Source organism: Hyperolius riggenbachi, chromosome 2, assembly GCF_040937935.1.
Source record: "Hyperolius riggenbachi isolate aHypRig1 chromosome 2, aHypRig1.pri, whole genome shotgun sequence".
NCBI classification, from domain to species: Eukaryota; Metazoa; Chordata; class Amphibia; order Anura; family Hyperoliidae; genus Hyperolius; species Hyperolius riggenbachi.
The window spans coordinates 321,374,107-321,388,798 of NC_090647.1; the positions used below are offsets into that span (position 1 = coordinate 321,374,107).

Below are 14,692 nucleotides of genomic sequence, written 5' to 3' on the forward strand. Positions count from 1 at the left end.
ATCTGTCCCAGACCTTATTACATTTAGAAGGGCAGTTCCTGTGGGCGTACACTAGTTTCTTATGGGAGACAACCCCTGCCCTGGATTTCCAATTAGCAAGGGTGGGTAGTATGGGGGATAACCATCAGTGACACATTTTCAAATGGGTGTTTAATGTTAGTGAATCATGAGATAAATTAAAGTCAGCACAAACATAAAAATTAGATAAAACTGTTTAATGCATAGAGTGTAATGCATAATGAGTTAATTCAAATTATGTGCATTATGACCTAAGAACTATACACAGTACAGTAATTAGGAAACAAGTTAGGCTCACCTTATTCAACATAATCAATGAAATGAGAAATGTGAGTGCTAGGTGGTACACCAGGCTGCTAGAGCCTTACTGAAACCACTTCGCAAATCCTTTTTATACTTATTGGAGTTTTCATTTCAAACTAAAAAGAACATCTTATGTATGTCTATCAGAAAAGATTACAGTAAAAGAAAAAAAGATCTTACAACACATAGCTACCATGGTCTTATTGTATATAAACCATTGTGTCATTTTTGTGTTTACAGGACAGATTGTCCAGATGATCTTGGCTCCTGATAGCACACAGATTAATGTCAAATTACCCCACCTACTATTCATCTCATACTATATTAACAGGTATTGGGACCAAACATGAATGCATGAGACCTGCAGTGATGACAATGAGGATGATTTGTGTATTGCTCTTCATCTGCTACTGCTTCCATACAGGTACTTACCCATTCTGCCACCATACATGTAGGCTCTGTACTATTTCTTTGCTAATATTGGCGGTAACATAAAATAATGTTATTCATATACATATATTATTTGACCTTGTTTATATATATTCTCTGGTCTAAAACATTTTTTTTCATAAAACAGAAAAATGTGACCAATATGAGCTAAAAAAAAAAAAAGAACAAAACATGTATTTATAACTGTAACATTATTAATGTGAACTAACAGTGACTGGTCCACAGTCCACATTCAATGGAACTATGATCAAGAATGAGTGTTCTTAGATATTTGTTTAAACCAATCAATGCTCAATATTAGCTGTGTATGACTAAGTTAACAGGCATTTCTTCATTACTACGAAATAAATACTCAAGCATCAAATTAACATTATTGTGTTTCTTTGTGCTTCAATTAAGTAAAATGTAGTCGGTTTTTAACCCGTTTTCAGACACAAAAGGATTATAAATGAACATATCTCATTTTCTAAGTAAATCTATTCCTAGTTGTATGACAGTTTGGGCTGTAAATTGCTATAGAGCATAGAAGAGTACAAGATTACAATGAGTGATTAATATATAAATATAAACCTATGTCCATCTAAAATTTTAACTATGTTACTTTGACAGCATAGTCCTTGCTTTGGCATCCATTAGATATGCTATTGTATTTACTCAGGCTTTTACACAGGCATTTAGGTACCGTAAACACCATGTAATGTTTAATGGATTAGACATTCAATTTGATAAAACATACAGTAGAAACAAATAAAGTCTATTAAAGATGAGTTGTTCTCAATTAGTATTGACCAATGAATCAATTAAATATTTATCAGGGAAGCCTTTTCTTTTTAGTCGAACATGGGTCTGAAGTTCTCACTTACAAAGAAAGGCTGGACAAGATGGGTTTTTTTTAGCTAGGGGGTGCCTAGGGGCTGACCTTATTAACATTTGCAAATACATCAGAGGCCATATAGATGAGCTTTTTGTCCCTATGGGTGTACAATGGACAAGGGGACATGATCTGCGCCAACATCTTTCGCAGCACTGTACATTGTACAAAACAAATAATGGGGAACAAATATACATAGGAAATACAAGACACTGTACAGTCATGACATTGAATAGTAGAAATACATAGTTGATGTGTAGTTGGTACCTGGGCATATGTTAAAATTACAGCAGTATGAGAAACACTAGGAGGAGGTCCCTGCCCTTGCGAGCTTACAATCTAGAGGGTAGAGGGGAGGAAACAAGAGGGAAGGAAAAACAGGGGTTAGTAGGTAAGGCAGTGTGCCTTCAGTGCTGCCTATAGCAAATTATAGGCATGTCTGAACAGGTATGTTTTCAGAGTACGTTTGAAGGTTTCCAGACTTGGGGCATAATGAACAGGCTGAGGGAGAGAGTTCCAATGGAAAGGGACAGCCCATGAGAAGTCCTGGATGCAAGTGAGAGGAGGTGACTAGGCTAGAGGACAAAAGGGACTCCTGTGAGAAACGAAGGATCCGGGCGGGGAGGAATCTGGAGATTAAATGGGAAATGTATGGAGGTCTTAGCTTGTGTAGAGCTTTGTATGCAAGCGTGAGAAGTTTAAATTGGATCCTTTGGGTAACTGGTCACCAATGGAGAGATTGGCAGAGAGGAGCTGCCTCAGAGGATCTGGAAGAGAGGTGGATGAGGCGGGCAGCTGAGTTTAGTAGGGACTGGAGAGGTGCTAGTATGCTTTTTGGTAGACCACAGAGTAGGGTGTTACAGTAGTCAAGACGGGAGATGATTAGGGTATGCACAAGCATTTTAGTTGCTTCTTGTGAGAGGAAGGGACAGATTCTGGAAATGTTTTTGAGATGGAAGTAGCAGGAGGTAGTTAATGTGTTGATATGTGGTATAAAGGAGATCTCAGAGTTCAGAGTTACCCCCAAACAACGAGCTTAGTTGATGTTATTGGGGTGCTATCTACATTGATTGTGACTTTGGGAGGTGGAACAGAGAGCAAAGGTGGAAACATCACAATCTCTATTTTGCTCATGTTGAGTTTAAGGCGAACCAGAGACAAAGCACCCTCATGTATTTTACCATATACAGTATATCAGTGGGAACATTAGAGAAAACACCTACCCTGCTCTCTGTTTTATTCTTCACTGTTCAGCCAGTTTCTAATCAGCCCTGATAAAATCCCCGACTGAGCATTCAGTCTGGCTTTGCTCAGGAATCATTATAGCTGAGTCATTATAGCAGAGCCAGAAGAGGGCAAGCTTGGGCTTGAAAAGACATCAGAAAAGACAGACTCAGCTATAATGATTCTTGAGCAAAGCCAAACTGAATGCTTGCTCAGTCGGGGATTTTATCAGGGCTGATTAGAAGCAGGCTGAACAGTGAAGAATAAAACAGAGAGCAGGGTACATAGTTACATATAGTTACATAGTTATTTTGGTTGAAAAAAGACATACGTCCATCGAGTACAACCAGTATAAAGTACAACACCAGCCTGCTCCCTCACATATCCCTGTTGATCCAGAGTAAGGCGAAAAAACCCTTACAAGGCATGGTCCAATTAGCCCCAAAAGGGAAAAATTCCTTCCCGACTCCAGATGGCAATCAGATAGAATCCCTGGATCAACATCATTAGGCATTACCTAGTAATTGTAGCCATGGATGTCTTTCAACGCAAGGAAAGCATCTAAGCCCCCTTTAAATGCAGGTATAGAGTTTGCCATAACGACTTCCTGTGGCAATGCATTCCACATCTTAATCACTCTTACTCTGAAGAACCCTTTCCTAAATAAATGGCTAAAACGTTTTTCCTCCATGCGCAGATCATGTCCTCTAGTCCTTTGAGAAGGCCTAGGGACAAAAAGCTCATCTGCCAAGCTATTATATTGCCCTCTGATGTATTTATACATGTTAATTAGATCCCTTCTAAGGCGTCTTTTCTCTAGACTAAATAAACCCAGTTTATCTAACCTTTCTTGGTAATTGAGACCTTCCATCCCACGTATCAATTTTGTTGCTCGTCTCTGCACCTGCTCTAAAACTGCAATATCTTTTTTTGTAATGTGGTGCCCAGAACTGAATTCCATATTCCAGATGTGGCCCTAATAGAGAGTTAAACAGGGGCAATATTATGCTAGCATCTCGAGTTTTTATTTCCCTTTTAATGCATCCCAAAATTTTGTTAGCTTTAGCTGCAGCGGCTTGGCATTGAGTACGATTATTTAACTTGTTGTCGATGAGTACTCCTAAGTCCTTCTCCAAGTTTGATGTCCCCAACTGTATCCCATTTATTTTGTATGGTGCTAGACCATTGGTACGACCAAAATGCATGACTTTACATTTTTCAACATTGAATTTCATCTGCCATGTATGTGCCCATATAGCCATCCTATCCAGATCCTGTTGCAATATGACACTATCTTCCTGAGAGTTGATGATTCTGCACAATTTTGTATCATCTGCAAAAATAGCAACATTGCTCACTACTGCATCTACTAGGTCATTAATAAATAAATTGAAGAGCACTGGACCCAGAACAGACCCCTGTGGCACCCCACTGCTAACAGTCTCCCATTTTGAGTACGATCCATTGACCACAACTCTTTGTTTTCTGTCCATTAGCCAGTTCCCTATCCATACACACAGACTCTTCCCCAGTCCTTGCATCCTCAACTTTTGCACCAGACTTTTGTGGGGAACAGTGTCGAAGGCCTTTGCAAAGTCCAAGTATATCACATCTACAGCATTCCCAATATCCATATTAGCATTCACTACCTCATAAAAGCTGAGCATGTTAGTCAAACAGGACCTGTCTTTAGTAAACCCCTGTTGATGCTGAGAAATAAGATTATTTTCTACTATGAAGTCATGTATAGTATCTCTTAGTAACCTCTCAAATAGTTTGCATACAACTGATGTTAAGCTTACAGGTCTATAGTTTCCTGGATCTGATTTTTTGCCCTTCTTAAATAATGGGAAAACATGGGCAGTACGCCAATCCACTGGGACTCTGCCAGTTGAAAGAGAGTCACAAAAGATAAGATAAAGGGGTTTATCTATAACTGAACTTAATTCCCTTAGGACCCGAGGTTGCATGCCATCCGGGCCAGGTGCCTTGTCTATTTTTAATTTATTTAGTCTTGCCTTCACTTCTTCCTGCGTTAAGTATTTAATATTACAGTTAGAAGATTGAGACTCTTCTTCTCTGTAATTGGCAACAGTGCTGTTTCCTTTGTGAAGACAGAAGCAAAGAAAGCATTTAATAACTCTGCCTTACCTTGGTCATCCACCATTGGGTTCCCACCCTCATCCTTTAGGAGTCCTATACAGTCAACCTTTCTTTTTTTAGAGCCAGGTGTTTTCTCTAATGTTCCCACTGATATATATATGGTAAAATACATGAGGGTGCTTTGTCTCTGGTTCACTTTAAGGAAGCGGGATGACATGAATGTTGTCATACTCACCAGGTCAAGGACTCTCAGCTTGCTCAGGCAGGGGGCTCCACGCGTACGCGCGGAGGAACGCTGGGCCTGGTAGTTCCTCTCAAATCCAAGATGGCGCGTGGCGCGGGGTGCTGCGCGCGCATACACGGAGTTGTGCGCGCGCACGCCGCTGTGCACAGCGCTTGCGCATGAGTGCGCGCGTGCACGGAGCATTGCGCACTGCGCACGCGCAGGCGTTAATTCTGGCGCCAGAATTCAAATGGCCACCAGTAGTTAAGCAGCACTGCCCTTCACTGCAGTGCTGCTTGTTCTGGCAGTTTGGCTTAGTGTTCCTGTGCAGTACCTATTGATTACCTGATTTCCTGTTGTGACCCGGCTTGTGACCTTGACTCCGCTTGATCTCTGCCCGCCCTGACCCTTGGCTTGTGACCTCGATAACCTGGATTGCCGCCTGCCCTGACCTCAGCTTGTGACCCCGACCATCCTTGATATCCGCCTGCCCTGACCTCCGGCCTTGCCTTGTGGACTACGCCTATTATCATCAGTCCTACACCCATCAGTATTCACCTGTTCTCCGAGTCACTGTGGAGCTATTTCCAGCGCAACCTGGTGGGCACTAGGCAGCGAAGCGCGGCATCCCCATTAGGGGGGTGTTCCGGCATTCCCTTTAGGGGAGTGTTGGTGAAGACCCGTGGTCACTTAGACTCTGCGTTGGGGTAGTTCTATCTCAGTGGTAAGGTCAACAGTCTCCTGGACTCTAACAGTAACAAGCAGCCATTATGAATACTGGTGTAGGATCAACTCAGATGGACCTCTTATGTGAGATGGTCTCTCAACTAAGACTTTCGGTCGCAGAAGTCCAGAAAGAGAACTCCGAGATCCGGGAATTCCTCCGAAGTCAGCCAGCGGCTCCTGCAGCTGTCCCTCCTGCGGCCGTGGCGCAAGCTCCAGCAGCTAACCTGGCACCTGTTCCTGTGGAAGGCGCCCTGAGCTTGATACCAGAACCTAAATTACCCCTTCCTGATCGGTTTTCAGGGGACCGAGCTAAGTTCCGTCTGTTCCGGAGTGCTTGTCAGCTTCACTTCAACTTGCTGCCGAGAACCTTCTCCCGTGAAGAGACTAAGGTCGGAGCTATCATCTCGCTTCTACAGGGTGAACCACAGGCCTGGGCCCTCCGGTTGATCGAACGTGAGGATCCAGTTGTGAACAGCGTCTCCTCCTTCTTTGAGGCCATGGCCGAATTGTACGATGACCCCGGAAGAGGGGCATCTGCAGAGACCGCCCTTCAAGCTCTACGCCAAGGGAAAAGGCCAGTGGAGGAATATGTTACGGACTTTCGTCGCTGGTCAGGTGACACTTCCTGGAACGAGCCGGCACTCAAGTTCCAGTTTCGACAAGGGTTATCTGAGGTTTTAAAAGATGAACTAGCCAGAGTGGGAGTACCGGAGACCCTGAAGGACTTGGTTCAGCTGTCTGTCCAGATCGACCGACGACTGAGAGAAAGACGGTTGGAAAGATCAGGACCTACCCGTCCCTTGTGGGTTCCTTCCATGGCTGAGACTCCTTGTTCTCCAACCGTTCCGACTCCTTCTGCCGCTGCTGATGATCCCGAGCCCATGCAACTGGGATTGGCTCGTCCTGCCATTTCTCAAGAGGAGAGACAACGCCGAAGGTCTGCCAACTTGTGTCTCTATTGTGGAGCATCCGGCCACTTCCGTTTGAACTGCCCGGTCAGGCCTGCCGGTAAGCCTGATCCATTTCTCTGCAAGGACAAGACTATCCAACTTCTAGCGGTCTCTCATATCCCTCTCACTCTCTCGTTTCAGGACCCCAGAGGAGAGATCGTTAGAGTCAAGGCTATTGTCGACTCTGGAGCCTGCTCCTGCTTCCTAGACATCAACCTTGCTGCTCAACTTCAGCTTCCAACCCGGTGTAAACGGGTACCACTCATCATTCAGTTAGCCGACGGCTCTTCCGCCAACTCTGGCCCCATTACAACAGAGACTCTTCCATTGAAAATCATCATTCAAGAGGAGCATCAGGAATACCTCTGTTTTGACTTGCTTCCTTCTCCTCTCTTCCCGATTATCCTGGGCATGCCCTGGTTGAAGATGCACAACCCCACTATTAACTGGAGAACGGGGGAAGTGTCCTTCCATTCAGACTATTGCCTTCGCAGTTGTTTTCCCCGGGCGGGTATTCTATTCTGTCTGAATTCCGAGAAGAAAGACTCTGTTCCCTCGGTTTACCATGATTTCTTGGATGTGTTTGACAAGTCAGGAGCAGACGTTTTACCCCCTCATCGCATCTACGATTGCCCTGTTGATCTCCAGCCCGGAGCTGCTATCCCTTTTGGGAGGACCTATCAATTATCTGAACCAGAATCCCAAGTGTTAAAGGACTATATTGATGAGAACCTGAAGAAGGGGTTCATCCGTCCCTCCACTTCACCAGCCGGGGCAGGAATCTTCTTTGTGGAGAAGAAGGACGGTTCACTCCGCCCATGCATTGATTACAGAGAGTTGAATAGAATCACGATCAAGAATCGGTATCCTTTGCCACTCATGTCAGACTTATTTCAAAGACTTCGTACTGCCCGGATATTCTCCAAGTTGGACCTCCGTGGAGCCTACAATTTAGTCCGCATAAGAGAAGGAGACGAGTGGAAGACGGCTTTCCGTTCCAGGTTCGGACACTTTGAATACTTAGTTATGCCTTTCGGGTTATGCAATGCCCCAGCCACGTTCCAACACTTCGTGAATGACATCTTCCGGGATTTCATCGATGACTTCATGGTTGTGTATCTGGACGACATACTGGAATTTTCCTCATCTCTGGAGGAGCACCGCATTCACGTTAAGAAGGTACTGTCGCGACTCAGAACTCATGGACTTTATGCAAAACCCGAGAAATGTGAGTTCGAGAAGGGGTCTATCCAGTTCCTGGGTCTAAGGATTTCCCCAGAGGGGTTAGAGATGGACCCACAGAAGGTCTCATCCATTCTGGACTGGCCAGTTCCTTCAGACAGAAGAGCCGTACAAAGGTTCATCGGATTTGCAAACTTCTATAGAAGATTCATCAGGAATTTCTCCCGAGTTGTGGCTCCCATCACGAGGTTGACCAGTACCCGACAAACCTTTCACTGGACTTCCGAAGCTCAAGAAGCCTTTGAGAGACTGAAGACTTGCTTCACTTCAGCACCCATTTTAAGACATGCAGAACCCTCTAGACCCTTTATCCTGGAGGTTGATGCCTCGGAAATAGCTATTGGAGCTATCCTGTCGCAACGGTTTGATTCGAAAGACATTCTTCACCCCATTGCCTTCTTCTCCCGGAAGCTTAACAGTGCTGAGAAGAACTATGATGTGGCAGACCGGGAACTCCTTGCTATCAAGGCAGCCTTGGAAGAATGGCGCTACTTGCTAGAAGGAGCAGAGCATCCTATCCTCATCTTCACAGACCACAAGAATCTCGAGTATCTTCGTTCAGCCAAAAGATTAAAGCCTCGACAGGCCAGATGGTCCCTGTTCTTCTCAAGATTCAATTTCCACTTGACCTACCGCCCCGGCTCTAAGAATACCAAACCGGATGCCCTGTCACGCATGTTCCATTCAGAGGCCAGCCCTAACTCCGTTCCAGAGAGGATCCTTTCCTCACAACATTTTCTACTCCTCCAATCAAGCCTACTTACCTCTATCCAGCAAGAATCCGCTCTCCTCGATACCCCGCCTGACCTACCTCTCAAAGATGGCCTTTACTATCATCAGGACAAGATTTTTGTTCCCCGCAAGTCACGACTTCTGGTCCTGCAGGCCTGCCACGATGATAGACTCGCAGGTAATTTTGGAGTTTCCAAGACTCTCGATCTACTTCTGAGAACCTTTTGGTGGCCTGAAATTTCCAAGGATTGTAAACACTTTGTGAAGACCTGTGAGACTTGTGAGCGATCCAAGAGCTCCCGCACTAAGCCATGGGGTTTGTTGAACCCATTACCAGTTCCAGAACGGCCCTGGGAGGACATCGCCATGGACTTCATTGTTGAACTACCCCCTTCTAAGGGGTTCACAACTATCCTGGTGGTGGTTGATCGCTTCTCCAAAATGGCACACTTTCTCCCTCTCCAAGGGTTACCTACGGCTGCAGAGACTGCCGAGATCTTCCTGAAAGAAATAGTCAGATTGCATGGCTTACCCAAGAACATTGTCTCAGATCGGGGAGTCCAGTTCACCTCTAAATTCTGGCAGGAACTTTGCAGGAAACTTAAGATTCATTCTTCATTATCTTCAGGTTACCACCCGCAAACGAATGGTCAGACAGAACGGACCAACCAAACTCTTGAACAATATCTCAGGTGCTTCACCTCTGCTTCACAAGACGACTGGTCCTCACTGCTGGCTACTGCAGAATTTGCCTTCAATAACACGGTCCATACCGCCACTAACCAATCCCCATTCTTCATGAACTATGGATTTCATCCCTCCTTCCTACTAGATATCAAGTCTGAGTCTAAGTTACCCGGAGTCCAGGAGAGAATATCTTTTATCACTAAAAACTTCACTAAGATACAGGAAGCTCTGAAAGCATCTCAAGAAAGGGGAAAAAGATTTGCAGATAGACGCAGAAAGGAGGGGCCAAGTCTTGTACCAGGAGATCAGGTTTGGCTCTCCACAACTAACCTGAAACTGCGCTGCCCGTCGAAGAAACTTGGGCCAAAGTTTATTGGGCCTTTCCCTGTTCTGGAACAGATCAATCCAGTGGCTTTCAGATTATCCTTACCAAGATCCTTACGGGTCCATCCAGTGTTCCACGTCTCCTGCTTGAAGAAGGTTGAGGTTAGTGACTTTCCTGGACGTTCTGCTTGTCCTCCTGCTCCCATCCTGGTTGAGGGAGTGGAGGAATTTGAAGTCGAGAAGATCCTTGATAGCAGAAGGGTTAGAAATTCCATCCAGTATTTGGTAAAGTGGAGGGGTTTTGGGATGGAGGAGAACTCTTGGGAACCAGGCCAGAATGTTCATGCTCCCAGATTAGTCAAACAGTTTCATCAAAGATTCCCACAGAAACCTAGACCTGGAGGCACCCAGAGGTTGCCCGTAGGGGGGGGGGCAATGTCATACTCACCAGGTCAAGGACTCTCAGCTTGCTCAGGCAGGGGGCTCCACGCGTACGCGCGGAGGAACGCTGGGCCTGGTAGTTCCTCTCAAATCCAAGATGGCGCGCGGCGCGGGGTGCTGCGCGCGCATACACGGAGTTGTGCGCGCGCACGCCGCTGTGCACAGCGCTTGCGCATGAGTGCGCGCGTGCACGGAGCATTGCGCACTGCGCACGCGCAGGCGTTAATTCTGGCGCCAGAATTCAAATGGCCACCAGTAGTTAAGCAGCACTGCCCTTCACTGCAGTGCTGCTTGTTCTGGCAGTTTGGCTTAGTGTTCCTGTGCAGTACCTATTGATTACCTGATTTCCTGTTGTGACCCGGCTTGTGACCTTGACTCCGCTTGATCTCTGCCCGCCCTGACCCTTGGCTTGTGACCTCGATAACCTGGATTGCCGCCTGCCCTGACCTCAGCTTGTGACCCCGACCATCCTTGATATCCGCCTGCCCTGACCTCCGGCCTTGCCTTGTGGACTACGCCTATTATCATCAGTCCTACACCCATCAGTATTCACCTGTTCTCCGAGTCACTGTGGAGCTATTTCCAGCGCAACCTGGTGGGCACTAGGCAGCGAAGCGCGGCATCCCCATTAGGGGGGTGTTCCGGCATTCCCTTTAGGGGAGTGTTGGTGAAGACCCGTGGTCACTTAGACTCTGCGTTGGGGTAGTTCTATCTCAGTGGTAAGGTCAACAGTCTCCTGGACTCTAACAAATGTAGATACATCGGATAGACAGTTGGGGACTTTAGATAGTAGCGTGGAGAGGTCTGGGGCAGAACCATAAATTTGGGTGTCACATCAGCATAGAGGTGATATTGAAAACCATGTTTGTATTTATTTATTTGTTTTGTTTGCCTGGTTGGACTTTATGGATGAATGTCACTTTTCAACCAAACTATGTAACTTTGGGCAGCAGCATGTGTGTGAAGTTCGGCTGATGATCAACAGCTACCATACATAGCTACATAGCTCTGTTCTGTATTGAGCCATACAAAGTTACCGGCTGAGTTACAATGTATTATCAACAACTTTCAGCTGAAATCTGATTGATATTGAGTGGCATTCCTTAATACATTTTAATGAGAGATATATTGACCATCACCCAGGTTGAGCAGACACCACATAGTGTATGCCAAGCTTAACAATTTAAAACAAATACAATTTAGTGCATTTGGTGTTAAAGCAATGAGATGACAGACATCCGATTTAGCCAATATTACCTGTAATAGATGATAATAATATCATTTCCATAGGTGTACTTCAGACACCGGTGGCTGAACACCATTGGAGAGGAAAATAATTAGCCATTTCTGAAAACTTTGGGCCATATCCTATTCAAGGTGATAAGTAGCTTGCAGATGCGAGCTACTTATCACCTTGCCATCGCGCGAGGATTACCGGCAAATCCTATTGCCCATATCCTTCGCGCGATGGCCGACCGTTAAGGAGCATTACTCAGGCGAAAGCCTGAGCGATGCTCCCTATTACCGGGCGATGGGGAGTGAGGTTTACGCTGTGGTGCTGTCCATCAGCACCACTGCCTCACTCCCCACACATGCGCACTCGCCCGCCGAACATCGCCGACATCTTCCGCCGCAGCATCTGGGGGTCTCCTTTAATAAGGAGACCCCCAGAGCTCCCCGTCGGGTCACCGCACACTGTAGAAGCCCCCCATGTAGCTGCGCCTGCTCCCCTGCATACATACCGCCGCAGATCACCCGACGCCTCTCGCCGCAAAATCCGTCGTGTAATTACAGTGTATCTGACACTGTAATTACTGTGCGCATAGAAGGAGCCCGGGCAAAGCATCTTTGAATCTGCAGCCTGGGCTCCCCATTGGTCCGCTGTGTGAGCCATTTTATTGGTTTAGACAGCAGACCAATGGGGAGCCCAGGCTGCAGATTCAAAGATGCTTTGCCCGGGCTCCATCTATGCGCACAGTAATTACAGTGTCAGATACACTGTAATTACACGACGGATTTTGCGGCGAGAGGCGTCGGGTGATCTGCGGCGGTATGTATGCAGGGGAGCAGGCGCAGCTACATGGGGGGCTTCTACAGTGTGCGGTGACCCGACGGGGAGCTCTGGGGGTCTCCTTATTAAAGGAGACCCCCAGATGCTGCGGCGGCGACGTGCGTTAGCCAGTTTAGACCTGCTTTTTGCAGGTCTAAGCTAACACTCATGTCTGCCGGGAAGTATCGCTTCCCGGAGGCATGATAAGGGTATTTGGATAACGTGTTAAGAACTCGCTGGGCGATTATATCGCCCAAGCGAGTTCTTTTCCACCTGGGGGGGGGGGTCTAAAGTTTTATAAGATTAGGCGATGCTCCCATCGTCTAAGTTAAGAACTCGCCAGTGCTTAGCACTGGCGAGTTCATCAATAGAATATGGCCCTTTGTCTCATAACTTTTGTCATTCTGATGATTAGCATGAAATGCAAGTATCTGCTTACTGTTCCCTCATTTAGGCCTTTTTTCCACTAGCTGAGATCAGCTTCAAAAAGCAGATCGCAGCCGTTTTGCCGATTGCAAGAGCACCGAAATTTATTGTAAATTGCGGTGCTCATTTCCCACTACTGTGCGTTACTTTTTCCATGCATGCAATTGCCGGATTGCACAATCCTCGACACTATCGCGCTCTGGAAATTGCGATCGAACGTAACAGTGAAAAAGGGTCCTTACTAATTCCCTTCTCTACAAACAAGAATATATGAGGTCTCATGTTTATGTGTAATCTGGCAGAGTGGATGCCCTAAAGGGTTGTGGTAGTAGGAACATATCTGCATTCGTACCAATCCCTGGTGCCTATGGAGAATGTGTCTGTGTGCTAGAAATATTATGTTTGTTTAGGAACAGAAGTAGATGGGAAAGTCTTTCTGTACATTAAAATACATCTAAAATATGTGCACTATGAACATTATTGACTTCTTTTAAAAAAAAAAAAAAACAATATCAAATGTAGTCGCTTCATATTTTTCCCTTTGCGTGTATACAATGTTGGTGCGATGTAAAAAAATTAAACAAAGGACAATATTATTATCATTTTTTGCTAACATAAAATATTACTTTATTTGTTGCAGGTATCGCTACATGTTTAGGTAAATATACTTTATTGTTTAAGACTATATATTATTTAAGCTTTCTAATGTTGCCATAACAGTGACATTTCCTTAAAGATGCACCATAGTGACAAGTAGTAAAATATAGTAAATTATTCAGGATACCCACTTTAACGTAAATCTTCCTGTTTCTAGCGTCGGAAGCACTTCCTATTTCTATATATTGTATGAAACCCCACTACCAAGTAATGCTTTGTTTAGTCTAGGCTGTTTAGTTATGCGGAATTCTACCCCCCCCCCCCCCCAACCCCCCGAGCATTTTGGAAGTCCAGGTATTATTTATACTAGCTTCGGAACTCTGTGTATACAAACATTCTGCAGCAATTGCCTTAAAGGGATACTGTAGGGGGGTCGGGGGAAAATGAGTTGAAGTTACCCGGGGCTTTTAATGGTCCCCCGCAGACATCCTGTGCCCATGCAGCCACTCCCCAATGCTCTGGCCCCGCCTCTGGTTCACTTCTGGAATTTCAGACTTTAAGGTCTGAAAACCACTGCGCCTGCGTTGCCGTGTCCTCGCTCCCGCTGATGGCACCAGGAGCGTACAGCGCAGTATGGTTTGTGCCTGCGCCATGCGCTCCTGGTGACATCAGGGGAAGCGAGGACTCGGCAACGCAGGCGCAGTGGTTTTCAGACTTTAAAGTCTGAAATTCCGGAAGTGAACCGGAGGCGGGGCCGGAGCATTGGTGAGTGGCTGCACGGGCACAGGATGTCTGTGGGGGACCATTAGAATCCCCGGTTAACTTCAACTCATTTTCCCCCGACCCCCCTACAGTATCCCTTTAAAAGACTAACAATGTTGCCACCTGTAATAACTTTAATAATGTAAATCAGGGTGAGGATAGGGCGAGGAAGGGTTTTACAAAGAGTAAATACTGACTAAATTATGTAAATTGTATTGTAAAAAATAAGCAATATCACACTGAATGAAATTGATAGTTTTTGCTTTGAGGTTGTTTTTGTGCAAAGTCTAGTTTCATTCTGCAAATGACTGATGCAGAGCACTGGCATGGATGCTTAGCATGCTGTGTATCATGAACCTAAGCAGATCTTTCTTGATGGACACATTACATTGCTTCTCCTCCAAAGTATACTAGTCTGCCTTTGCTGGCTGCATGGGCACAGGTCAGAAAATTGAAATTGATCAATTCCAACTGTTCAATGGTTTGAATTCTTTTTACATATGTCAATATCTGTGCGATAGATAGATAGATAGATAGATAGATAGATAGATAGATAGATAGAT

The 14,692-nt window shown here is 45.6% G+C and overlaps 1 protein-coding gene across 1 annotated transcript in view; it reads left to right on the top strand.

Annotated features, from left to right (window-relative positions):
* Positions 1-13,567, top strand: part of LOC137546582 (uromodulin-like) — a 73,676-nt gene extending 60,109 nt beyond the window's left edge. The window contains exons 11-12 of the transcript XR_011026293.1: positions 653-745; positions 13,411-13,567. The gene's annotated coding sequence lies outside the window, so the exon portion shown is untranslated. The remainder of the gene's footprint in view (positions 1-652; positions 746-13,410) is intronic.
* Positions 13,568-14,692: the final 1,125 nt, after the last annotated feature.